The sequence below is a fragment of the Falco punctatus genome (assembly GCF_963210335.1).
Source record: "Falco punctatus genome assembly, chromosome: 13".
Classification (NCBI taxonomy): Eukaryota; Metazoa; Chordata; class Aves; order Falconiformes; family Falconidae; genus Falco; species Falco punctatus.
This window is the reverse complement of record NC_137593.1, coordinates 23526741-23552681: the sequence shown is the minus strand read 5'-3', so window position 1 is coordinate 23552681 and position 25941 is coordinate 23526741. Positions and strand designations below refer to the sequence as shown.

General features: G+C 53.1%; 1 protein-coding gene across 1 annotated transcript in view; it reads left to right on the top strand.

Annotated features, from left to right (window-relative positions):
- Positions 1–25941, top strand: part of LOC308072510 (transcription factor HES-4-like) — a 33457-nt gene extending 7516 nt beyond the window's left edge. The window contains exon 5 of the mRNA XM_080409504.1: positions 1–25941. This exon is cut by the window's left edge and continues 4810 nt beyond it. The gene's annotated coding sequence lies outside the window, so the exon portion shown is untranslated.

Below are 25941 nucleotides of genomic sequence, written 5' to 3'. Positions count from 1 at the left end.
GCTGGAACCACCAAGCAAAGGGACTTCTTCAGTCGATCCCACATCTGCTGCTACAGAGAGAGCTGGTCCTCTAGAAATGACTCAAAGGGGCTCTTCTTTGGGGCTGGAGAACCGTCCCTTTGGTTCTGTCAAACAGTAAACGCTTTTCAGGAGGGTTGGGAATGGTGCCTCCTTTCCAGGGTCTCCTTCCCAAGGAGGCCAGGGGAAACGGCAGGGCAGAAGCTTTGTGGCTGCGGACAAGCCGCTCGGCAGGGAACAGCTTGGCTGGGGTTAGAGAAAGGATGGAGAAACCACTGCCAAGCTACCCCTTCCTTCACTAGGAGCTTCCTAAAATCCTCTCCCCTCTCCGTCTGCCCCTGCCCAGCACCCGGTCAGCACACCCGCGCAGCAGCACTCTGCTGCAGAATGACTTTCACTCACACTGGCGTGAGGATGCGACCTGGTTTTAAACCCGCAGCCCTGAAACTCCCTCTGTGCAGCAGGCCCAGATAGCTCCGCAGCAAATTTCTTGGCGGAGAGGAGAAACCCCGTGGCCGGTCTTGCTACCCCATCAGAAATGCTGTCCTGTGCTGTAAGGAGCCAGTTTACTGCCTTTCACAGCCACCTGATGAAGCGCTCACCTCCTTACTTTTATCCTCTATTGATACGGACGTTTCTGGCAGCTCCGGTGTACTGCTGGCACACTCTGTGTATTTAAAGCACAGGACTTAGTCAGCTGTGTGAAATAAGGCTTTACATAAAACACACAGGCATTTCCACAGTCCTAGCGTGGCATTCGCCTCGCCTTCCCACACAGGCTGCGCTCACCCTCGCAGCCCAGCACCCTTACAGGATTGCCCAGGGACCCGGCTAGCCCCTCAGGAGCCATCTGCCACAGCCCCAGCACTGCTGACCCCTGGGACATCACACCACAGTTCTCCCACCTCTAGCTGAGATGCTGGTACTTTTCAAAGCCCCCAGCGCTCACCAGGAGATGCATCCCATAGAGAGGTGGAGGTCAGACCGTTGTGGGCCATGAGCATCATTGTTGGTGGCTGCTGAAGGGAGCCAACCCTGCTGGAAGCACCTTCCTGCACCCTTCACTCCAGGCTGCTACACTAAAAATATTTCTCAGCGGAGAAACTGTAAAGCCAGAAGCGAGCCCTACACAGACACAGAACTGCAAGGTGAGGAGAAACCCCAGAGCGGCTCTGGAAGGCCACTCCTTTTTGTCCCAGCTAGCCAGTGGATGGAGTATGGATCATGCCAGGGAGCAGGTAACCTTCTGCAGCACAAGCCATGTGCAAAACTGAGCCTAGCAAATTGCTTACTTCCCCCCAGCAACCTCCCCCCGCAGTCACACCATCTCTCACAGCTCAGGGTGTTTCTTTCTACTCCCTGTGACTGAGAAGGGAGAAAGAAATAAGCATTTCCACAGAATTCAGAAGAGCAGATGTTAGGCAGGATGGTGAAGTGAGGCAGGAGAGCCATGGCTGAACTCCTTGGGATGGAGGAGCTCCCACAGCAAGGACAGAGCATCCCTGTGCAGGAGTTGGGACTTCCTGGGTCCCTCTGGAGCTGTGGGAAGAACCGCTCAGGAGCAACCACATAACCTCAAACCTCTCTGTCCCCTGCCCTACCCTAGTTAGCCTACATGAGTATTAAAGTACAAAGGCAAGCACTTTAAGGTATGCACCTTCCCACTGGAGAGGCTGTGAGAACAAGCAATCCACCTGGGATAGCGATCACACCACTTCATGCACTCCTGAAAAGTGCTGAGATATTATTTTGATAGGTGTGATAGGAGAACCGTCCAGACCATTGAACACAACGAAAGCAATACCTGGACAGACAGGTTCTCCAAACCAGATGCGTTGTCAAAATCCTCTGGGGAAAAGGAGACCGATGCCTCCTGGCGATTCCCATAGTTCGGCATTGCACTCAGGAACACACACCTATTAGAAGATCTCTGTGGCAGCCCAAGGCTTTGTCCTCCCTCATCCATAAGAACCCAGGAGCTGAGAGCACTTTCCAACACAGACCCAAAACCCCAGAGGAACGCCCTGAGCCTTGGTACAGCTTGTCTCAGCCACGGCTTTGGACTTGGTATCAGCTGCCCCATGGTTTTTCCGAGCAGCCGCAGCTGCAGCAGCTAAGCACAGCCCCACCAGACAGCTGAGCTTGTTCTAAGCCCAGCTCTCACCTCCAGCTGCTTTGCACCTGAATTTTTCCAGTCTCCTACTTGGGGGTGATGATTGTATTCATCTCAGAGATCTCTAGATGAAAAGCCCTAGCAAGATGCCAGGGATTGTACAGATTAAAGAGATGAGGCAGAACTTGAAAAGCACCTCTCCAGCCACCATATGAATCACTTCTCTACCCTCTTCCCAACTCTATCACTTGCCTTTTCCCAGTCCCTCCGTCCAAACATACACTTGCTACTGCTGGAGCCTTCCCCACCGCGCGGGCAGTGCCTGGCGCAGCCTTCCCGCAGCGCCCAGCCTTGTCCGATCCGCACATCCCGCCAGACCCGTGCCCTCCGACCATCCTGCCCTGTGCGGGCAACGGTACGGCCAGCCCAGGTCTTGCTACCTGACCCAGCCTGCCCGGCTGACGTGGTGCACAGCACCAGCCCTGCCCGAGCTCACCCTGCCGGACGAAGGGCATGTCCCCCGCCAGGTCTGGCATTGCCTGTCCTCCCACAGCTGACCTAAAGGCAACATGCAAGCACAAAGCTGCGCTTGGGAAGGTTAATTTGTGGCTGGGAGATGCCTTGTTTTAGTGGAGTGACCCTCTGTTTCTTTCAGAAGGGATTTTTTACAGCCCTGGCCCTTTCCACCAGGCTGGGAGGCAATGCCCATACCAGAGCAGCAGGCTCTGCCCAGCATCTCTGCCCCTTCCAGCTGGCGGCGGTGCCTGGTCGCTCCAGGCGCTAGGGATGGATTGGGGCACCGGGTGATTCTGGCGATACCGGCAGCTCAGCGAGGAGTGCGGAAGCCTTGGCATTAAAGCTGAGAAGAGCCCTTGTCCGTTCCAGCTGTTCCTCTGACAGCTGCAGGGAACCCAGCACTGCTCCGAGCACCCACCGGCTGAGTACGCTGCCAAGCCCGGGTCAGAGCCCAAGGGCGGCGAGCACAGGGGTGGTCCCGGGGGTGGTCCCTGGCACAGTGCAGCTCTCGCTCAGGTTGCTCAGCCCAGCCCCAGCACCGCCAGCATGCAGCACACCAGCCAGCGGTACTGCCGGCAGCGAGGTGGGCTGGCGCACCTCCCCTGCCACCAAAACATTCCAACACACAAGCCCTTCGCCTCCGCTACCCCGATCTTCTCCCGGGGAGAAGCTTTTCCAACAGGAGAGGGTGGCAGAAACCTTCCCAAGGAATCCCAGGATGGCCGCAGTTACTTTCTAGACCACAGCAATCCCAGGGAAACCTGGGTCTTGATGGAGGTCTCAGCAAACAGACATGGAAGAAGAAAACCATTCTGGCCATTCCCAGAAACATCCAATGTATAAAAAAGAAGCCTATGTTCTTCCTGATGGCCCACGCTGACCCTGCTGCAAAGGGGGAATACTCAGCCCTCGCCCTGGCAGGGCAGAGCCTGCAAACACTTGAGTGCAGGCCATGCTGCGGGTGTACACGTGGGACACAAGCGTGGTGACCTGTGGTTCCCAGAGAGCTAAACTTCAACACCCACTTGAGACCACTACTCACCGAGGGCTGAAGGTCACATAAACTCAAGGGCAGTGTCTGCGTCAGCAAATAACTGTGTGATAATGGAGATCAGTTGGCTAAAGGAGCTGGGTTTGAGGCTCCTACATCTACCACATACGCTGCTCAAGGACGTTACTTCCAGCTGGATTTAGGCACTTGGACCAAAACCCTGGACACGCATGTGGCTCACAGCTGCCCAGAGGACCAGCTGCTGCTCTCAACCACCACGGCTTCCTCCGCAGTTGGAGAACATCTGGTGCAAGCTCAGAGCAGAACTTCTGATCGAGTTTCCACCAAAATGAACTCAGTTTGTGTGCACAAAAACGGCGCCGCCAACCGATATGGAGCACAGAGAGTGGGGACAACTCGGAAATGTGCTTCAAAGCCACATGGCTGCTCCAAAATGAAACGCCAGTACAGTTGGAGCCTATGATCTCTCAGCTCCCACTGGTTTTGGAGGGAAATATGGGTACCCCAGATGGAGCCTAAAGTGTTTCCACAAACTTTTGGTTTCACAGCTTTAATCCTAGCCCCTCGGGGGGGATTTTTACACACCTTTCCCCTTTCATCCAGCTGTCTGTGTCTATATCCAGCTCCTGGCAGGCAGATCAGAGCTGCCTCGCCCAGCATGCAGACAGCTCTCCTTCCCTCAGCGCAGGGCAGGCGCTGCTCCAGCTGCACGTAGAAAGCCAGCCTGCGGTACCCTAGGGATGGGGAAGCAAGTCTGAGCGGGAAGGGATCTGCCTGCCAGGGCACACCTCTCCACCCCAAGGGCCGCCGGGCCAACAGTCTTGCGATGCTTTTGGGTAGCACCTACCTGTCCTCTGCTGGACAGGGTCCCATGGCGAGCAGGGGGTCCTGCTCCACACCGTGCACCTCCACCGCTGCTCGTGTGGTTGGGGTGGATCCTGAGAGAGGATGGGCAGATTGAGGCAGGCGTCAGAAAAGTGCCCACAGCAGAGGAGCAAAGCAGGCAGCATGGTCTCCCTTGAACGGACCGACTGCTGCCAGCTTGGGAGGACAGAATTCTCTGTTTATTGGGGATTTTGCCTGAAATGGGAAATACTGGTTTTAGTGGCTTTCATCAGTCAAAGAGGAAATGCAGAGAGAAAAATGAACAACCAGGAGAGCAGGTACACAAGCTGTATGGTTTAGAACAAGAGCAGGTTCACTCCAGCACTTGCGTGTCTCTGCCATCCTCAGCCAGAGGTCCCAAGTCCTTCCACAGCTGGGACACGAACCACAGCGAGGTGGACAACACCTGCTTCCTCAAACACAAGATGTCCTTGTCCCAGCTGAGCTTTCACATCTTCCACAATACTCTTTCCAGCCTTGTCACCTCTTCTCAGCAAAGGGCTGAGGAGCAGCAGATTCCAGCTGCCTCAGAGGCACAAAGCACCTGTGGCCGAATCGGGCCCCCAGCTGCCCGCACTGCCGCGTGGTGCAGGTGCCCTCATGGTGGTTAGCCCTGCCGGGGCTCGGCGCTCACCGCTCCTGCGGTGCCGCCACCTCCAAAAACCCCTTCAAATATATGTGGAAAGCCCTTCTCAATAAATATGTGAAGGCAACACACGCTCATCTTAAGGGACATGGCAGTAACTCAGCAACTAACACGGTTTCTTTGGCCCACCATATATATCCATACGTGTGCGTCTCTCTGTGTGCATGTGTATACATAGAGAGAGAGAGGTGTACGTGCATGCATGTTTGTACATACCCACATAAGAAATATCTGTCAAACTGCTTGGGAAACAGAAAGATCAGGAGAGGGCAAAACACGAAGAGAGTAAAGCCAGTACACAAAACAATTGCTTCTCCACGATCCTATGTTTTTCCACAATAAAGCCAACCATACCGCAGGCAGAAGAACCAGCCCGAAGCAGTGGTGAAATCTGCAGTGTGGAGCAGAGGGAAAAAAACAGAAAGAAAAATAAATGGAGCGTAAGGTGAGCAGCAAATTGCCCCATACCTGCTGCCATCAGTCCTACCACGGCGTTTTTTTGGTGTGCTCTGACTCCCCAGGAATGCTGAAGGAGCCAGGATGAGCTCCTGGGGCGCCCCTTGTGCAGCATGCAGGCAGCTAGCCTGGCACGGGTGGGAAGCCGGGGCACGTTTCATTCTGGGCTTCCGAAGGTTTCCTGCGCTCACAGGCAGGATGAAGTGGCTTTGAGGTTCTGCAGCTTGTTTGCTGTGGAGAAGGGGCCATGTCTTTTTTTTGCAGGAACACTTCACAGGTGTAAGAGCAGGAGGACCACCATTCTCAGGAAAAAGGATAGAAATGCTATTTATGTCCGTGCTCCCTGCCTTCTCCAGCACCCTCAAAACCATCAGCTCCTCTTTAGCATCCCCCTCTCCCCAGCTCAAAAAAAGTCGTTTCCAAAGGTTGGTTTGCCCTGCCCATTCCTAGTGACAGAGCACGGAGCGTATACATTAAAGGAAGGAGACACTGCATTCCTCCGGGGGAGATAAGGAGGCGGAGGGGAGGAATGTTTTCCCCTGCAAGTCTGTGCATGACCCGGACCCAAGCAGCATGCGAGTGGCGGCTCCCCAGCAGATGACTCTCCAAGTGCTTGAATGCAAGTCAAGGCGGCAAAAACAATCAGCCAAACGACTTGCCTGCATGCAGACAGCCCGTGCAGACCCCCATGGGGGACACAGCCAGAGCCCACGGCACAGCACTGTCCAAGGGCTCCCTGCGTGCCTGAGGACCTGGGGTTTACTGAGAGCTCAGGTTTTGGGTGCTGGAATATCTGGCTCTGGGGCACTCTCAAGAGAAACCCTCAACCTCAAGGTAGGACGGGGTATGGGCATGTGAGCATGGACCCACAGGGGCGCATACAACGGGTTCCCTGATGAATACTCTGCTCCAAATGATGGAAGCCCACCACACATTCCTGCTTCCAGATACAAGCATGGATCGGCCATGCCTTACCCACGAAGCACTGAATACTGCCTTAGGAAGAAGCACCCTCGCTCTCCCCATCACTGAGCCAGCAGCGACTGAGCAGGGAGGTACAGTGTATTGGCTGCCAATCAATTGATACGCGTCCAGCTCCTCTCACCTGCACTGAACCAGTCTTGCTGGTGCAGCTATACTGGCAAAACTCCCCACCACAGCAAAATCCACCAGTGGAATCAACACATCAGACAAGCAAAATCAGCTTCGTTTACCCAGCGCTTTTATGCTGGTATAACTGGTAGGGATTTTGCAGTGAAGCAGCATAATTAAAATCAAACAAACAAACAAACCTTTGCCACCAACGTCCCGACTGACCAGACCTGACAGCGTGGGGCTGCTTGATCCAGGTACAAAGGACTATTTCAATGGCCAGTGAAAAACTCTCATCTCTGGGGTGAGATAGAGATGCAGAAGGTGATTTGGCTGCTGTAAGCAATCAAAAATACCGTAAGCAGCTGGAAATGGGGGACGACAGAGAAGCAGAGGAGGGCTCTTAGCATGAGGCTCTGCTCACCGTTACCCTGGGACTGATGTATTTGGCCTCCGGCCTGGAGACCGTGCAAATTTGGGGATGTACACATGCAGGAGTGTTTGGTGTCCAACAGTCAGGTTAGAGACAGGAATCTCCCCTGTTTGCACCGTTGCTTGAAATACCTGTTACGATACGAGTGTGTACGAATGGCTTTAGATGAAAGCGGGAGCCCACCTAACACAGCATCCCATCTCTGATGGCCCAGGGAAAGAGCAGATGAGGCGAGCACAGAGCTGTTATTCCACAGCACACCACCACCACCCCCCTTACCATTTTTATACAGTTTCCATTTGCAGATTGCCTATTTATAATCCCTGTATGTTGAAATCAGAATTAAGCAGGGCCAAAAAAAAAAAAAAAAATGAAGATTATGGAGACTTAAATTTCAGATAGCTAGCTAGCGCTGGTGTTCCTATTTTAAGTCCAGTCAGATTTAGGGCTGCCAATCAAAGGGTCACATTTGCCTTCAAAGACTGCTGCACTATGAGGCATTTCCTGATGCTAAGCACCCCGGCTTAGCTGCCCATTGCCACGAGGGCAGAGGGCTGCGAGACCCATCACTCCGATGTATCGCATACCCAGCAGCTCAGCGCCCTTGTCTGGGGGATATAACAAAAGTATTTGCCCCGATCTTATTTTCCAAGTGATGGTGCAGCCTCCAAGTGAAAAAGCCGTTCTGCAGCAAAGCCTGCCCCTGGGGTGCATTGGTGCATTGCCATGTCGGGGGGATGCGGCCACGGCAGCAGCATCTCTCCATCAGTCCATCAGGAGGCCCGTCGGTGAGGACCCCTGATGGGGTGAGGACTTGTATTTTGTTTCCATGGCCTTCACTCTCTCCAGGGAAAGTTTCCTGATCAGCCAACACAGCTACGAGGGGGAGCTGGGGGAGCCCAGGCAGGAGGTCCCTGCACGGGTGCCCCCAGGAAGGGGGGAGCTGGGGCAGAGATCTCCCCTGTGCTTCTCCTCTCCTCCTGTTGCCTTGCCAAAGCTTTTACAATTACTTTTATGAGTTTCCCTAAGGGAATAAAAAGATTAAGGCATGAGTAAGAAAACCAGAGGCATGTGGAGTCTGGCCGCAGCGCGGGGGCCGGCTCAGGCTCCCACCTGCACTCGGGGGGCTGCTTTGATGCCTGCAGCACGCGGGAACTCCCAGTTTGACTCCTGGGGACCATTTTCTCCAGCAATTTCGTCACACCTTGTGCTCCTGCCACGTTATCCTCCTTTGCAGGTTTGCCCCCAAAGAGGAACGTATCTCACCTCATCTGCTCAGGGGCTGAAGGCTTTTCTCAGCTCACACCAGCACTGGCTGTTCGCAGGGGGAAAGGTTGTTTTCAGAGTTGAGTTTTGGCACCCTACCTGTTCCCCAGTCCAGGGGAATTTGGGATTCTGATCTGGTCCAAAGTCTGCACAACCAACCCCTTTACCAGATCCATGATTCCCCAGCTGCCCACAACAACTCAGCCCACGGGGAGCACTCACTGGCTTTCCAGGTGGTTTCTTCATTTGTGTTACAGGAGCACAGATTTGCCAAAAAGGAGGTGAAGTGTCTTCTGGAGGAGATGCAGCACAGGCAGGCCAGGGGAGCAGAAACTCCACGCTGCTCTCTTTGAAAGACCTCCTTTCACATGTAATTGCGGTATGGCTGACTGCAAAACCTGCTTTGGGAGGCCAACAATAATACATGTACATCACACTTGTGAGAAAAACAAGCATGGGAATGACTGCCACCGAGAAAGACTTCCCCGTACAGGCTGTGCTCCACTTAGGACCACATCCCAACCCCAAAGCACAAGAGTCAGAAATTCCAGCAGCAACCAGAGCCTGCCGCGGTGCCGACCATGGGCAGCCCCTTCCAAACCAAGGTAACCCGGTCTGTGCTGCATCCTTTGCAGACGTTCAAGTCTGCAAAGCCCTACGGTGCAGCTCCCCGTGCCCCCCACAGGGAAACCTCAGCGTGGGCAGGGTTTGCAACCTCTCCCTGCTGGTATCTGAAACCAGAGCGCAGCCAGGGGCTCATCCACCGCGGTAACTGGTGGGGAGCATCCCGATGGGGAGAGCATTTCAGTGTGGTATGACGATCTATATTTACGGGAATACAATATCCACAAGAATACACTGGGGACTGGCCCAGCTGGCGGAAATGTGGCAGCTCCTGCGATTACACCCGACATACGAGAGACGGGATGCCAGCTCACACCTGCCTTGTGTTTGTACAACACCGCAGTACGACAGCTGCTGCATGCCCTCTGCATCACAGACCGCTTGGAAGGTAAATATACCAAGCATAGGATTACCCAAAATTTCTTGGCAGCTAGGGCAAACACTCCATGCGATTGCTGGGCTCTGAAAAGAAAGAGCACAGGGATTTTCACCAGGTTTTCAAGGAAGGAGCCACCAAAAAGCAATGCCCACAGGTATTTTCTCCTCTCAAAGCTGCATCCCTTCCTTCTCCCCTTCAAGTCAGCGTGTTATTTGCAAAAGCCTAGTGAAACCCTGACATCACAGTAGAACAAGCTCTAGGAAACAAGCCCACAGGTGACAGCTGAGCTGCGACCGCTGATTGCAAGAGCAACTGATGCCTGTAGAAGCGGAGCAAAGCCAGATTCCAGCCCAGGGGAGCTGCTCTGAGGCGGTGTGGGCATGCGTGGCCCTGGCTGTACCTCCGTACAGAGCGGGAGCTGGCTGCCTGCAGGTGCCACCCAGTTTATGATCTGGAGAAAGGAGAAACACAGTCATTCAAGAACGGAGCAACCCCTCGGTGTCCTGAGGGAGAACATGCAGTCCCACAGCACCACGCAGGATGGCTGGGCCCTGCCCTCAGCTCTCTACTGCTTTCCTCTGCGATGCTGCTGGAGTAATCCATTTTCCCTCTGCTCACCTCCTGCACGTGCAGCCCCCTCCCCACCTCCCTGGCACTGCCCCTCACCCCGGCTCCTGGCACTGCACGTGAGGCAGGGAGGACTTTGTCCCGTTCCCCTTGAAAGTGCAAGCGAGAGGTTATCTCGCACAACCCCAAACAAAAGCTCACAAACTTTCCCCTGGGTGTTTTTAATTGCTGTTTGAATGATCGGTTTCTCCCCCATCCTCCTTTGCACACTGCATCAAGCGTGAAAGGCAATCGTGCCATGCTCCCGACCCTTTCCTGGCTTCAGACCATCCCGGGACCAGCTTTTATGCAGCACAGTTTTACTTAAGGAAAATGAAGAGCAAAAATGGCCCAGGTTTGCTTTGAGCAGGCTGGATTCTGCTAAATTACAGCACACAGCACTTAATCCACATGAAGTCCTGCTAAATTTGGTGAAGCTAGGCTCGGTGAAAAGCCAGATAAAAGAAGATTCAGAGGCAAAGCTGCCAAAATACGTCCCCCTGGGAGGCATGACAGATGCTGCCGAGAGTTCCACCGGACACCAGCTAATTTAAAGCCAGAGCTGATGCATGAAGATTTCAAGAGGATCAGGTGATTCTGGTGCATACCTTTAGTGCAGTTTCAGGAGACAGATTTCACCAAGAAAAAATACGATGAACTGAAAGAGAAAAACTCAGCAAAGCGGCTCCACGAAGGGTGAAACTGTTGAGCACCCCAGACCTGTGCCGTGCTAACAGTGTGGGGTTCCCTGCTGTCTGAGCGGGGCTGAGCTCCCTCTGCAGCGTCTCCTGCAGCAGGGATGCAAGCAGGTTCTCTTTATTTCCCACCTGACGGCCCCCCACTCCAGCCCAGGAGAGCAGGGGCTGTGCAGCACCCAAACCCACCCGCTCGCCCCACGGCCCACGCAGACACACGGCGGAGCCCCGATGTGAGCATGGCAAAGCTCCAAACGCTCCCACTTCAAAGCCGAGCCAAGCAACCCGCTCGTCTGTTGGCTTTTATTACGCTGCTATTGCTTGCGCGGGGAATTCCAGGTGGGGAACATAATGACAGAGAGGCTAGGATCACCTCGCTCGTGACAAAGCTCAGGTACAATGTGTAGCCCATAAAGAAGCAACCTCCGGAGTTTCATCCTGAAATTGCTGCTCTGACGCACGAGGGTTTGCACAGCGCGGATGCACAGCACAACAACCGGCAGCATTTGTCACCTTCGGGGAGAAGGGGGATTTTTAGCCCACTGCTGGAGATGGTAAGAACATACCAACCAAGCTGATCCCTGTCAACACCTGGTTCCTCTGCTGGAATCCTGGAGCAGGGTGTTGGGGGCAAGTAGGGTGAGTTGTGGAGCTCTGTCTTCCAGATGGAACTCAGCAACCCAGACTTTCCAAATCCCCCTTCCACTTCGCCCCACAGGCTGGAAGAAGGAACAAGGGAAGGGGATATACATGAAGGAATACCATGGGCTGCGTCTCAGGAAGGGAGAGTACAGCGGCAATGCACTCCGGTCGGTAGGGCTGGGGCGTTACTACGCCTGCCAGCTGCCTGCTGAGTGACTATGGGGGAAGTCACGTCACCTCTCCACCTCACTTTCCCAGTTCTATGGAAGTATTTAGATGACAACGTTCACAAACAGAAATCCTCTACATAAAATAGGCCTACTCAAGCCCAGGTAACTTCTGTTTGCTGTATTCAGAAACGAGCTGTTTTCTCTGGCCACAGCTCTCACACACATCTAAAGCCCAAAGGTGTATACTGGCCTGTCAATCCTTGTAATGTCACACTGCTCTGGTTTTACACAGAGAACAGCATCCAAATACTATGGCGAGCCAAAAATTCCCCCACATATACCAACAAGCAGGTGATAAGTGAGCAACCCTACAGCCCGAGTACCTGGGGCTGCTGGCACACCTCTGTCAGACAGTGACCCCAGGGGAACATCCCCTGAGGATTTGCAACAGCAGAGGCAGCGCCTGGCATAACAAACCAGTCACCGGCTGACAGCATCACTCAGATTTGGCACTGTGGTGGAGATAGCAGTAGAGATACTAGCAGCCAGGTGTACACATCTGGAGCAATGCACACAAGGAAGACACTCAGATCCTTCCCTGCCTCAGACAGGCTGGGCACTGCTTGGATCTCGTAGGGTACCGATCCACCAAGACCGACTACTGGCACTGACATACCCTCCCAAAAGCTGCAAACGTGCCCCTGCTTTGCTGGAGAGACAGGCTGGGGAGAGGAGCAGGGAGCGTGGGGAGTGCCCAAAGGCAGCCAGAAGTGAGTGTGTGCTTAATCGGCTTAGCCAAAACAGATCAATTGGCACCAAAATGGGAGGGTCCCCTCAGAGGGCCGTGCAGCAGACAGAAACCCACTGGAAGGAATGGAATGTGCAAATGAGGAGCTCTCCCCAAGATATGATCTGAATCAACCTGAAGCAGCCCCAGCCAGATGCACCATCTGCTCAGAGCATTCCACAAGGGCATCCTGGTCGACGGTGTCAAAACCAGCAGACAGATCAAGGAGCGTTAATACAGAACATACCCCTGAGCCAGCTGGCAGGGAGACATCACAGAAGACCTTCAAAAGGGCTGTCTCAGGACCATGCCTCCTGCTTGAGCCAGACTGGAATTTATCAACAGCATCGTATACACAGAGGTGTGACTGCCGCTGTAATGCAATGGCTCTGTTGGAAGAGGGGAAGGAATGGCAGGATGGACGTCAGACAGCAGCTGACAAACCATCCAACAAAAGAGACGGCTGCTGCGAGACAGAAGACGAGACATCCAATTTTAGTGCTCTAACAAAGCAATCCAGCAGTAAGGAAGCCCTGATGGAGGATACAGTTTCACAAGTATCATCGGTACGCTTGCAAGCAAAGGGTCACGCAATCCGATTGTAAGGGCAGCAGTGAATTCACATCGCACTTCTAAACTTCACCTACGCGGTGTGATCTCCAGACAGTTCCCAGAAGGTGCAGGATGCGGCTGCTGCTCATGAGCAGCCCACGATCTGGGGATGTAGCCCACGATCTGGGGATGTAGCCCGACCTTACGATCTGGAAGGGGCAGGTTACCTCTGCTTTGCTTTTCCTCTTGCCATCTCCTGCAACAAGAGATGTGATTTTCAAGAGCTCACGGGCAGACAGTGCAGCTTCTCCTGGGCCTGCGCCACCCAAAGCAAGCCAGAGAGCTGGCCAGAGGCACAGAGGCCAGCCAGCCGTCAGCCAGCACTGCCCACCCCCCAAGCCCCCCTCCCCGCACGCTGCAGCAAGCACAGGCACAGGCTATCCGTCCTTTCGCCAACGGCATGCACAGCCCCCAAGCCTCTAGAGGATGTAACCTGGAGGAGGTGACTCTCGCCCTCACCCCAAGGATGGGGCAACGTGTGTGGTTCCCTTCCAGACACCCTCGCTTCCCTCGGCTCTCCTGGCTCCATCCCCCCCGGTGCCCAAGGCCCTGCAGGCAGGGGAGCCACACACCATTACTCCTCACAATTCCACTGTTACTCCTCACAATCCCACCGCGCAGCCAGGGGATGCAGACCCCGGGGGTTTCTCTCCACACCTCAGCTCCTCCATGCGTATCCTACACCGACGCAGCTGAGGCAAAGGGGGAAGCAGAGGGAGCTGTGTTCCAAACCCAGCTTTCTGCCGTAAGGACTCCAAAAGGGGACAGGCATTAAGAGGGGGGAAGATGACAGTTACCCCTCTTTTCTCTACGGGATGGTTCTATCAGCAACAACACGGGTAACATCTGAAACAGGCAGCTCAGGATGCTGGCTGGACATGTTGCTTGTATCTTAGGAGTAAGAAGACTCAGTGCAAGAAAAACAAACAAGCAAACAAGCAAACAAACAAACAAACGCTGGAGGCCAACCAAAGGCTAATTAGAACTCTACAGTGTTTGCCAGAAAAGCCCCCTGCTGAGCTACAGCTTATCCTGGCAAAGGGAGCTGGCTGGCTGTCCAGACAGATCACATCCCAGCACAACTTACCAGCCGCAGAGGGGCAAAAGGGTTCTCTTCGGGGTGCCCCTGGTGCCACCCTCCCCCCAGACACCCTGCAGGGCCAGCTGCCATTTCATTTTAACTCCCCAAAGACCAGGCTATGCTGTGAAAACATATTTAGGCTGAAGGAATGCAATTCACTAGAGGGCAAGCTTCTTCTGGCAGCCTGGATTTTAAGAAGGAAAAAGGAGATTTTTACAGGTCTTCCTGGAAAAGCTGGAGTGTCACCAGCTGTTTGCAGGACAGCCAGGGGACGGCGGGATGGCTTGGTGCCGCCAAGTGCACAGCCGCTCCGTAGGGCTCAACCGCACATCTTCACGCTTGGCTTGGTCGGTTGATCTCATTCATACACAAAAACAAGGCAGGGCCTGGGAACTCAATGTATTCACTGTGTCTGAGGTGCGTTTTCAAAACCTGAGTCCAACGGCATTAAAATGGAATAACTTGGCAGAGAGTCTATAAAACAGGCTGTGTTTCAAGACATAGCAAGAAAGGAAGATGGTTCATGCAATTATGCTGACAGCAAAATGCTGAACTTAATTATGACTTCAGCCATGATGACATATTTGTGATGATTATGTTCAAGATCTGCAGATAAGAGGACATGGGTAAGCTGCTGGGTTCCCTGGACTCTCTTTTTATCTCTGCTCTCCTCTCCTGCCCTAAGGAAACAATCCTGCTGCAAGCCCCAGTCAGTCCATCCCCGCCCCCCCCCCCCCCCCCCCCAATGTACAGCTTCTCTAGCTAAGTTTAACAAAGGACCAAGGAAGAAAAAAACTATGAGGAAACAAAGTTCCTGCAAAATCTGTGCACGTGGGCATCTGGGCTGAGATGAGAGGTCCTGCAGCAGGACTTGGCCTTTTGCTGGGATGCAGAGGAACAAAGTATGGGCACAAAGGAGAGGGGGTGCAAGCACGCTACACAAAGCCATGGGGAATCAAGCTTCACTGCTCCCAGAAAAGCTTGCTAGCTGGCAACTGTGGAAGGAGACTTTCTCCTGGAGGCTCACAGTACATCAAGAAAGCTACTAGACAGCTCCATGTCACCCCTCCTCGCCTTCACTGGCTACTTGTGCTGCACCAGTGCTAAAGAGGCAGCTGGTAACTGCCCCAGTGACTCCTGCATGTAGCACTGCACACACACAACAGGAGGTCTTCTGCTGCCACAGTAGACTTTTCCTTGCTCCTATTCCAAAATTCAGAGTGGGTTCAAATGGAATTCCAGCCACCTGGAAGGGGCTGCTAGAACAGCTCCCTTCCCTCGCACCCACCTCCTGGTCAGGGGGCAAAAGTGACTCCTTTCCACATCTACCCCACTTCCCAAACCAATGTTCTTCATACAGAGATCATGCTACCCTAGTAAGCTGGAGCAGACAGCATCTGTCTAGATCTGGGTTACTGTGTCAAACAAAAAATGTCAGATATTTAGATCCAAAATTCTCCTTGAAACTCTGACAGCATGCTGATGGTCTTACCAGAATGCAGAGAGTGACCAAAATGCTTGTTGGAGGTCTCCAGTCCAAACCTCCTTGAAGCATGGCCATCGCCAACAGGAGACCAGAGGGACTGTAGCTTTGTCTGGCTGACACTCAAAAGCTGTCCAGGAGGGAGATTCCCCGACCTCTCTGGGCAACCTGTCCAAGTGCTTGCACCACACCCGTGGGACAGAGGGCTTCCCAATATCTGGCCTGAACCTTGCAAGCTGCACTGTGTGGCCACTGGCCCTTGGTTTATCACCTGCCACTGATGCAAAAAGCCTGACTCCACCAACTCTGTAACCGTCCTTCCAGCACTTGTGGGATGTTGCTAGATCCCCCTCAGCCTCCTCTTGAGCAGACTGAACAAGCCCACCTCCCCCAGGTCCTGACCATGTTGGTAATTCCCTAACAGCCCCCCCTCCATGTTCTCACAACCCTTCTCACCCCAGGGTCCCAAAATTGGACGCTGCTGCACTCACCGCTGGCACAAATCCCACAGTCCTGCCCATAGTCCAGCACTCAGCACTTCTGGAGCTCAGAAGCAGCCCGACGCTGGGTAGTCTCACACAGGCAGTTTCCATCCAGTGCAAGTGAAGAGGTGTTGCAGTGAAATACTGGGTAGCCTAGGGTGAAAAGAGAACTTCTAATGGTTAAATAAAGAGAATAGGATCACTGAGGGTGCTCCATCATCTAGCGATGAGCTGCTCCAATGCAAAATGTGTGGGTCCAGGATGTCAGCCTTGCTCATGCTGCTGCGCCGGGACAGCATCTGCTTCAAGGACCAACGGGTCCTTCTCCTGCTCTCCCCAGGGACTCACCACAGACCATGATGGGGCCCCTCTAGCCTTGGGGAGCCTTAGGTAGAGGCTCAGTTTGGAAAAGGAGCAGGAAACTCTGATTTAGACCAGAAGCTTTCAAGATCACTTCCTCCTTCTGGTGAACTCCGTGCAAATAACTCCATTGATACAACAAAGTGACAGATGGCACCGGAGTAAATCAGCCAGTTGCCCTCCCTACGTGGGCCTGAACACAAGCATCATAAAGCCTTTTCCTGGGAAACACAACACACAAAAAAATAAAAGTAGGCATTGGAGTCAGGACCCAAACCCACAGCTCCCCTCGCCTCACCCCTAGCCCACAGCCCACGTTGTCCTTCCATCCTTGCCTTCACAGACCCTGGGGGGGTGGGTTGCCTGGCCAGAAAGGAGAAATTGAAAGCCAGTCTCCTGCTTGATGCAGAACTGGGCTCGCCTAGAGACAACGACAGCGAAGGCAGTAGCTATCCCGACGGGAGCAGTACTGCTCGTGAGCGCGGTGCGTGCCCACCCGTTACAAGATGGGTCTAGATACAAAATGGCCAAGTGCCCGTCTGAAGCCCTAAATCAACTCCAGGGGTCAGGGGGGCTTCAGATACATCCAAACAATGTCTCCTACCAACAGTTCCCAAGCAGCTTCTTGCTAAGCACATGGATTTGTCAAACGTCCCTTTCAAGAGACTTAACTCTCAGGCAATGTTTGGATGGTAGATGTTTAAGTTTCTTCTTGGAGCTCAACTCTTGTCTTTGCAACTCTTTCATTCTATATAAAGCCATAAGGTATAAATGAATAAGTAAACCCGAAACACTCATCATAATAAAGGAACTTTTCCTAGAAGAGAAAATCCTGGAGAAGAAGTTTTTTTGGAGAGAGGACTGTGTCAGCAGAGCTGTGGGGAGACACTGAAGGAAACCACACGCTCTGGCACCCACAGTACCTGCTAAACAACCCACACAACAGCCAGCAGGAACCTGTGACAGCTTCTCCCGGCTGCCCTTTGGATTGCATTTATTACCAAAGGAGTTTCCAAAAAAAACATTACATGCTGTGGGCAGTATAGAGAATTCTAAGGAATGCGTGACTATCAGCTGATGGAGGCAAAGCCACAGAAGAGTGTGGCTAGAACCTCCATGCCTCCATCTAACCCAGCTCCAGCGGGTGCAAAGCTGTCCAGGAGAGGCAGGAGGAAGAAAGGTGAGAAGCTGAAGGAGCTGAGGATGCCACAACACGTGGCATGCCCACAACAGAGACCATAATCACAGCACCAGGCAGAAACATGTTCAATAGGCATCTGCCACCACCACGTGTCATCACCGGCCCTCCTGGGCTTCCTGCTCCTCACAAGGAGAAAAAGCTGGTGCGCAGCGGGGCAGGCACACATCCCGCTCGGACAGAAGGGCTCTAATCTTGTGGAGCCCGGTGCCAAGCCAAAGGGCCTGCCTTCTTGTTCCGTAAGAAACAGCACCAACATCTCTGAGGACTCTCTCCTGGAGGATGCTGTGACCTGTTGATCCCCTGCCCGGCAGAGGCACATTTGATGCCGCGCTGCACTGGTCCCCCCTGGCCCAGGGCTGAGCCAGCTCCCCACTCCTGGCGAGGCGAGGCCAAGGCTGCTGTGCCCCGGCGCGGTGGGAGGCAGCTCAGCCCTACCTGCCCAATCTGTTTGGATTCCAAGCACTGACAGGTAGGGACTTGCAGTTTTGCCCATGCTTTCCATAATGAAAGTCCCCAGAGGAACTGTTTACACCAACAACTAGGGTCAAGCCTGAGGGTTAACACCACCCAGCTTAAGCCTACCTCAGAGCCTGTACAGAAGCCATCTGCTCTGTCCTTCCTGATCCTCCAGATGAGATCTTCAAGGAATCAGTCCTGTTTCTCCTTCTGGGCTTGCCTCTAATTACAGGTGCCAGAGACAAGAAGCGGGCTCTGCTCAAAGACCAGGCAACTGTGGGTTTGGTGTCGGCCGACTGAGCTTGCATCTTGCAGGTAAATGGTTTGATCCCAGGCACACAGCATGGAGGCGTGGGACTAAGATGATTTCTTCTCAGATTCTGAAGTCTAGCCAAGCTGTGCCAGAAAACCTCCAAGAGCAAAGCTAAGGGAGGCGTCAGAGTAGGTGGCCAGCAGAGCAGGGGCTAGAAGCATCTCTGAAGCCAAGCTTTACTGATTTCCCTCCTATGGCCTGAAACCACATCCCTAACAAAGTTTGTGCTATGTACCCCTATAAGCCCAGGGCATTTTAAGGACCACCTGGAGCAAGGGCCACCTTCTGCACCTTCTCCAGCATGTTCCACTTGTGACACAAATGTGTTTAGGAAGTCACCAGCCACAACCCCAGCGCTCTTGCTCCCCAACATCTTGCTCTTTGAATTCCTTGTTACTCATCAAACACTTAACCAGGGACAAGCAGCTCTTCAAACGCCTGGTCTTCTACCTCTCCTTGCCCTACTTCTATCCATACACGGTTTAGATGGCACAGTGTTGTCAGATGAGCTGGCTGGGGTGCAGGCAGCTCGGCAACTCTGGGGATGAGCCACCCCTGCTCTCATGCAGCCCTGGCAGATCACATACCACACGTCTGGAAGGGGTTGGAGGGTAGGAAACCAAGAAGAGTAACTCAGACAGCGTACCAAAGTTGCTTGTGTTTTCAGTTTGTATATCGTTTTTCAGAGCTGCCCTCTAATTACAGTTTTAGTCTGTACATCATTGGGATTTTTATTTGACACAGCAACACGCACTAGCCTCTAGTGGATCTAGTCCTACCACTTTGCTCAGAAGTCCCAGATTGTGCATGTGTGCACATTCGGTGTTTGCTCTGCCTATTAATTGCAAGGACACAGAAGCTACAGCTGTGCTAAGACACTTTTAATGGAGTTGAGAGAACATCAAGGAATCCCCAGAAGCCCATAAAATGGCTTCCCCCCCAAAACTGGCCATTTCAGAGCCCAGTTAACTGGATCCTGAATTCATTGAGTAAATGAACTCCTCCCTCACATGCTCCACGAAACAAGGCAAGCTGCAGAGGACAGCGCTGCCCCTCCTCCAGAGCGTAAAAAACCAAGCTAACCCCCAAAATAGAATAAAGGCATTTTAATTCTCCAGAAAAAACAATGTTGTTTTACACCAACTAGCATTTTTTTCCTCTTTTAAGTCACCCTGCACAGCACAAATAAGACTCCACGTGATGCTCCTGACTTCCTGTGATTCCATTGCTCTTCCCTGAGTTTCGTTGCTTACATGATTTGTGCCTAGGCACACAAGCCAGCTGCAGTGCCCTGTGCCTACTGCCGCAGGCATAACACGGGAACAGCAGGCGTCTCTTACAGATTTTGGAGGCACAGCCCCCCAAAGGTCCCTTCCATTAGCACCCCACGACTGCAGAGAGGTGAGCTGAAGTGTGGAGCAGTCCCAAACGGCCAAAGCCAGCGCACAAAACGCAGCAGGAAGGCGTTCCGCATTTTCCTGCGAACACCTATGTTCCACTAGAAAAAAACACGAAGGAAAATGACTACCCAAGCCGAGGAATTATCTTCTCTGCAAGCTGTAATCCTGCATCACCTTCACGAGCCTTGGGAACCCATCAAGCCTCTGGGAATGGGAGACCCAGGCAGGTACCATACACTGGCCCCATCCAGAGAGAATACGTCTACCCATAGTTTACAATGTCTTTGAATGCTTTTGCTTCCACCCCATTTCTGACACCGACAAGTAGGCCAAATGAAATTTACTGGAACTGACTTGCCAGTCTCCCAGTTGAACTGGAGGCATCAGGTTTCCAGCCGGCAGCAGCCCCTTGCTCTGTAGCTGGCTGGGTTCAACTGTGCATTGCCTGCATCGGAAAGCTGTGAAGAAGCACCTTGCAGAGCTTATGTTGCTCTGTGCTGAAGCTCCAGAGCTATTTCTCAGTCCAAGTATTCCAAAACATTACGTTCCTCTTAAACTATGCTAAGCTTCTCCAGAAAGAAGGGCAAACACATACAGAAAGGAAGGAATGACAGCATTCGTCACCTCTTTTAAGTCTGCTTGCTATGCTTTCTTCACGCAACCTCCTATCAATGCCTTCCAGCATCCCTCCAAATGATGGCTCCTCACCAAAATGGACGTAAGAAGCTTCTGCAGCAGATTAAGGGACACAGCCACCAACATAAATCAGCTGAGCAGCGTGCGCTGTGCAGGACACCAAGGCTAAAATCCGTTCTAAACTTAGAGTAGTTAAAAGACATCCTCTTCGATAGTACACAACAGACCAAGTCCTCAGGAAGGTCCTTTTCCATATCATTAAAGGGAGTCTCAGCTATGAAGTGTCACCTCCTTGGAGAAACAACCAGTCCGGAGTGGGAGCATGGCACGGATAAGGCAAGATCCACAAATACCTGTTACTGTGGTTGGGTGCCAGGTTGTCCATGGGTACCTCCAGGAAACTCGTCTGTGCAGTCCAACTGCATCAGGCATCTCCTGCAACAGAGTCAAACCCAATATTTACACAAAACACAAAAATGGGAGCCGGGACTCTCAAGTAAAGGGGAATAGTCTCTCCCTGTAAAATATTTCTCATTTGGATTTAGAAAGGACCAGCATTCGTCAAAACTGACTGTGAAATGTATTCTGTCATCGCCAAAAAGGGTCTCACAAACATTCCCTTGAGAGCACAGGGTTGTTTTTTTCTCCCACCTACAGACATGTAATTTGCAATGTGAATGCAAACCCGTGAGAGGCTGTGAAAGCAGGCATTTTCTAGAGCATTTCACAAAACACAGGGGAGCAAAGTTCAGAGCCTGATTATGTACATGTTAATCTGATAAAAATAAAACCTGTGTCCTGTCAACAAACTTGGAGTGTCATTGCCAGAGGTACAGACTGGGAGTTACCCTGGCCATGCACTGCATGTCAGAATAAATACACTCTGAAGGGCACACACTTAAAAAAGCTTTCAGCCTTAGTCAGGACTGTGTTTAAGGGATTCAGCGTCTTCTCTGAAGAAAATGTACTTTAACGAGGATGCCTGTAAGTCATTTAGGAATTAATAAAAATATCTTGCAGAGGAGGACCAGTGATATATGCATCAGTGCTACAAAGATAGGACAAAGCCTATGATGAAGTCAGCCCTGCAGTTGGGGTAACTTTCAAATACCAAAAATATTAGAGAAACCAAACACAAGGCGCTTCCCTGGAAACACCACAAAAATTCTCCCTGAAGTGCCACACGCAGATTTTTTATTATTTTTTTTTAATCCAACCGGAAAAAAAAACTCTTTACCTGTTTCAGACAGTTATCCTCACCTCCCTGAAATAACTTCCACAAACACAACGTGACCAAGTGCCAGTCTCTCCAGCCTCACAAGACATGGGGCCCTGCAACAGCCACTGACAAGGGACCAGGGGCTAAATGGCACAAGTTGGAGCAGCTGGCAATGATGCACGAGCTCAGACATCTCCCTACCGGAGCCCAGCGGGCTGAGGGGAAAGAACGACAAGGTAATTGAAGTGGCACACTGGGTTTTGCTGGGGGAAGCCCCCCCAGTGCACAACCCCCATCCATCGCTCCCCCATGGGGGGAGGCTCTGCCGTCCTCACCACCTGCTCAGCACGGTGCATTTGGGCATCACCACAAGTACCTCCGAAACGGCAGAGAGCTCCCAGCCTCCCAGCCAAAGGGGACCCCGAGCCTTCACAGGCGGCACAGGCAGGCGTGGGGCTCTTCTGTGAACGGACATAAGACCCTTTTGAATGGTACTCATTAGCGTCGTGGCTGGCATGAACTGTTCTTCTGTGCCCCAGCTGATGAACACGAGCACCGCTGCCAAGTCTGCTGGTAAATAAAAAAGGATAGGAAAAGCCTTATGGTTTTTGAAAGGGGCAACGGAAACTCAACGCTCAAGGCAGCAAACAGTTTGCAGTAACAAACAGATCCAAGCCCAAAAGCAGCTCAGTGGTGATAGTCAACCCAATTTCCCTCTTAAACATCTGCTTTTAACAGCAGAGAAATCGATAGCACTAAAGGCAACTAGGACCAAACCGACAGCAAATGCTGTAAACTTCCAACAGCCTTCCTTACTCGCTTCATTTATCATCTACAGCCACCAGCTCTCCAGCTCCAGGCATGCTCCCTCCACCTCGGTTCTGCGAGCAGGACTAATTTTCATCAGAGACAAGGCAGGAACTAATTACAGTACACATTTCGTTTGCGAAGGGACACCAGGGAGAGGAGGAGGGGGAAGATGGCTCGGTGCTGGCTCTGTCACCTAAACGGTTTGTATCTGTTAGTGCAGAAGTAAGTGTGCTGACAGCAAACTGGTGCCTAAGAAGCAGTTCACCCATTAACCTAACATCCGCCACAGCTCACACCCACCACCATTTAGATGCACCATTAATATTTATGAGGATGACGTGTCTCTTTGACAGGAACTTGTGCCTCCGACAACAGATGTTATACCATTCATGAAAGAAGCTACTCAACCATTTCCAATGGACCTTGTCCACGCTCATCATGTCTTTATCCCATGCTCTGATTCTGTGACCCACGGCGAGCCTGGGTGACTACTGGCTCAGGCCCAGGGACACGGATGACAGCACGCTTGCCTGTAGAGCCCTTAAAACTTTTCAGAGTTGCATTATGGCTCTGTGGATGTTCATCTGGGAGCCTGAGACCTTTCAAACACACCCGAGAGCTCAGACAGGAGTGCATGAGGCATTACGTGGCAGACTGTCCCATCTCATGAGGATTTGCCACTTACCCGCATCCCCAAAACATGCGGCAAGTAGCTGAGGCTGCACGATTGCCTCCCACAGCTGCCTCGGCCACTGTCCCTGTAGCTGCATTAGTGGTCGTATGTGATCTACAAAGAATTAAACCCCGTTATTACATGCTGCTCTACACACAGACTTGCAGGAAAACACGTGCAGTGAGGCACCGATCCAGTTACCACCACTAAAACTGTGCTGCTCCTTGGCTAAACTGTAATTTATATCATGTGTGGGAGCACCAGCCTCAGGCAGAGCTCCCTGCTCCAGCAGAGGTTAAACTTCCACCCTCCAGCTGAGCAGAAAGCAGAGCCCGTACACATTCCCATCAGCAGACAGCAGGATGGGTTTAACCTGGAAAGAATGATACGGGTAAGCCAACGGGTTTAGTGAAATCTCGAGAAACCACCATGCATGGGCAAGCACTGAGGTATTGGACAAGGTATCTAAAGAACATTTTCTTTTACTAGATTGCTGCTGACATTTCCATTAAAATGCATGAGGTTACCATGATTCGCTTCACCTGATGTGACAGAACTTGTTTAAAGTGGCACAAAAATGTCACATTATCCCTGTGGGCTGGAGCAGATAGCCTGCAGTGACTCCCTCCTCCAGACCGGCAGCTCTAGCAATGCATTGATATTTATGACACATACGTTTTTAATGCCCAACAAACGGCTCCAGCATTTGTCAACTTATTTGACCTGCAACTTTTCAAAGAAAATACAAAAAGACACACTGCAGAGCAAGAGCGAGCAATGTATAAAATACCTTGCCATCAGCACCCACCAAGTCAGAACAGAAATAGGATGTTACAGCCACGGCCAGCTCTTTGGCTATTCTTGGCCAAGATTTGCTAGCCCGCTGCTGCAGTATCCTCCTCTTCTCGTGCATCCAGAAGTCCTCACACCCTGCACCTGTGGCTCCTTACTGCTCAAAAACATGCACATTGGAGGCTGGTGAGAAATCAGTGCCGTTCAGCAGGCGCCAGCATTTTATCACCCAAGTCCTGACACATCCAAACCATGACCGAGGGGAATTCAGGAGCTCCTTCACTTCCCGTTTTCCCAGATTAGCACTGCAGCATCTCTAACCTAAATCTGAAACACAACGGATAAAGACAACTGCAGTAAAGTGGCCTGATGGATTTGGGGACTGCACCTGCAGCCACAGCAGTGCAATGTTTCTCATGCAAATCAGCAGAATTTACACCAGGGTAAAACCCACTGCCTGAGCATTGCTCGTTACATACACCAGGAAAAGCTGAGCTGTCTCTGCAAAGAAAACAAGGTCACAGGCTCTGGGACTTTATTTTTACCATGTGATTACCGTACCTTCAGTGTGGTACTGCACATTTTATAAAGTGTGTGTGTTTTCATATGTCTGCTGACCTTACGTGCCTAGTTTTGGTTCAGAGCAGATGACTCTCTCAAAATTGTGACACCCCTTACTTCGCTGTAGTTGCAGCCTGGACAATTGCCTTTTTTTTCCTCTCTCATTTAGGCTAACCAGGAATAAACTAGACACAAAACACAGTCACAAGTGTCTCTGCTTGCTTAAAGACAACAATGTTACCTGCCTGGCCTGGCCTAAATAGCATTTCTGCTTACTCTGTGTTAATGGCATCAATGAGAAGGATGAGCCAGTTTCCAGGTCGCGATGCGTGGGGTGCCGGCACCAGCAGGAGCAGCAGGACCATCACCCAGCCCCAGGTACATGCTGCTCTGCTCCGGCCTGGCACGTCACCCGCAGAGCAAACTGCCTGACCCAAGCATCGCTGCTTTCAAATAAAAGGATGAAACCTAAGGGGGGCACCTTTTGGGAAATGTCCGGTCTGCTGTGATATGCAGAGCAGGGTTGACCTGGGCTTGGGCCCGCAGCTGGGTGCCCGCCATGCTGGCTGTGGACCCCACAGAACATCTCCATCCCAGTTTGCTCTTCCACCAGCCACGGATCAGCATGTGGCTGGCACGGCTGCTGGCACAGGCGTGCTGGAGATGAAGAGCGGCGTTAAGGAATGGCAGGACCGATGGAGAGTACCGCGGCCTTTCCTGGAGCACATGGCCACCGGGCTACCGGGCTGCTGGCCACTGGATCACCAGGCCACTAGCTGCTGGGCCACCGGGCCCAACACCGGCGTAAGCCAGCAGTACAAAGCCACAGAGGCGGGGGTCCCCGGGGCCCAGCACCCCCCGAACCAGAGGGTTTTCCCCGGTTAGGTGGCATAAGGGGGAGCGCGGAGGCGGGGGCCCGCCCCCCCAGGCCCCCTCGGGCCGCGGCTCCCGTCTCCTGGGGCGGTAAAACCGCGACATGCGTGAGGGGGGAGAATAAAAGGAGGAACAAAGGGAGCGGGAGCGAACACCTGTCGCTCTCCTCGGAGACGAGCCCCGGCGCCTTTATGCGCCTCGGCCTGCCGGGTGAGCGCAGCTGCCAACTGCCGGCGGCATCGGGTTACCGCACAGCGCGGCCCGGCCCGGCAGCAGCGCGAGGCGGAGGGCGGCGGTGCGCCCCGGGCCCGGCGGCCCCCCCTGCGGGGGAAGGGGATGGGACGGGCAGCCCAGCCGCCCCCCCCCGGCCCGCTGGCACGGGGCCCGGGCCCACCAGCCCCCACGCCCCAGCACCCTCCCCGTTCCCAAGGCTGTGCACCCGCCGCTGCCGGGGCACCCACTGCCGGTGACCGACGCCCCCCGGGCGCCCCCCCCGCGCTGCTGCCCAGCCCACGGGGAGCCCGCGCCGGGCCGGGCCAACAATACCGGGGGCAGCGCGGCGGCCGACGGCAACCGAAGGCTGGCGGCGCGCGCTCCCCCTGCCCCGCCCCGCCCCACCCCGGCGCAGACAAAGCGGCCGCTCTCCATT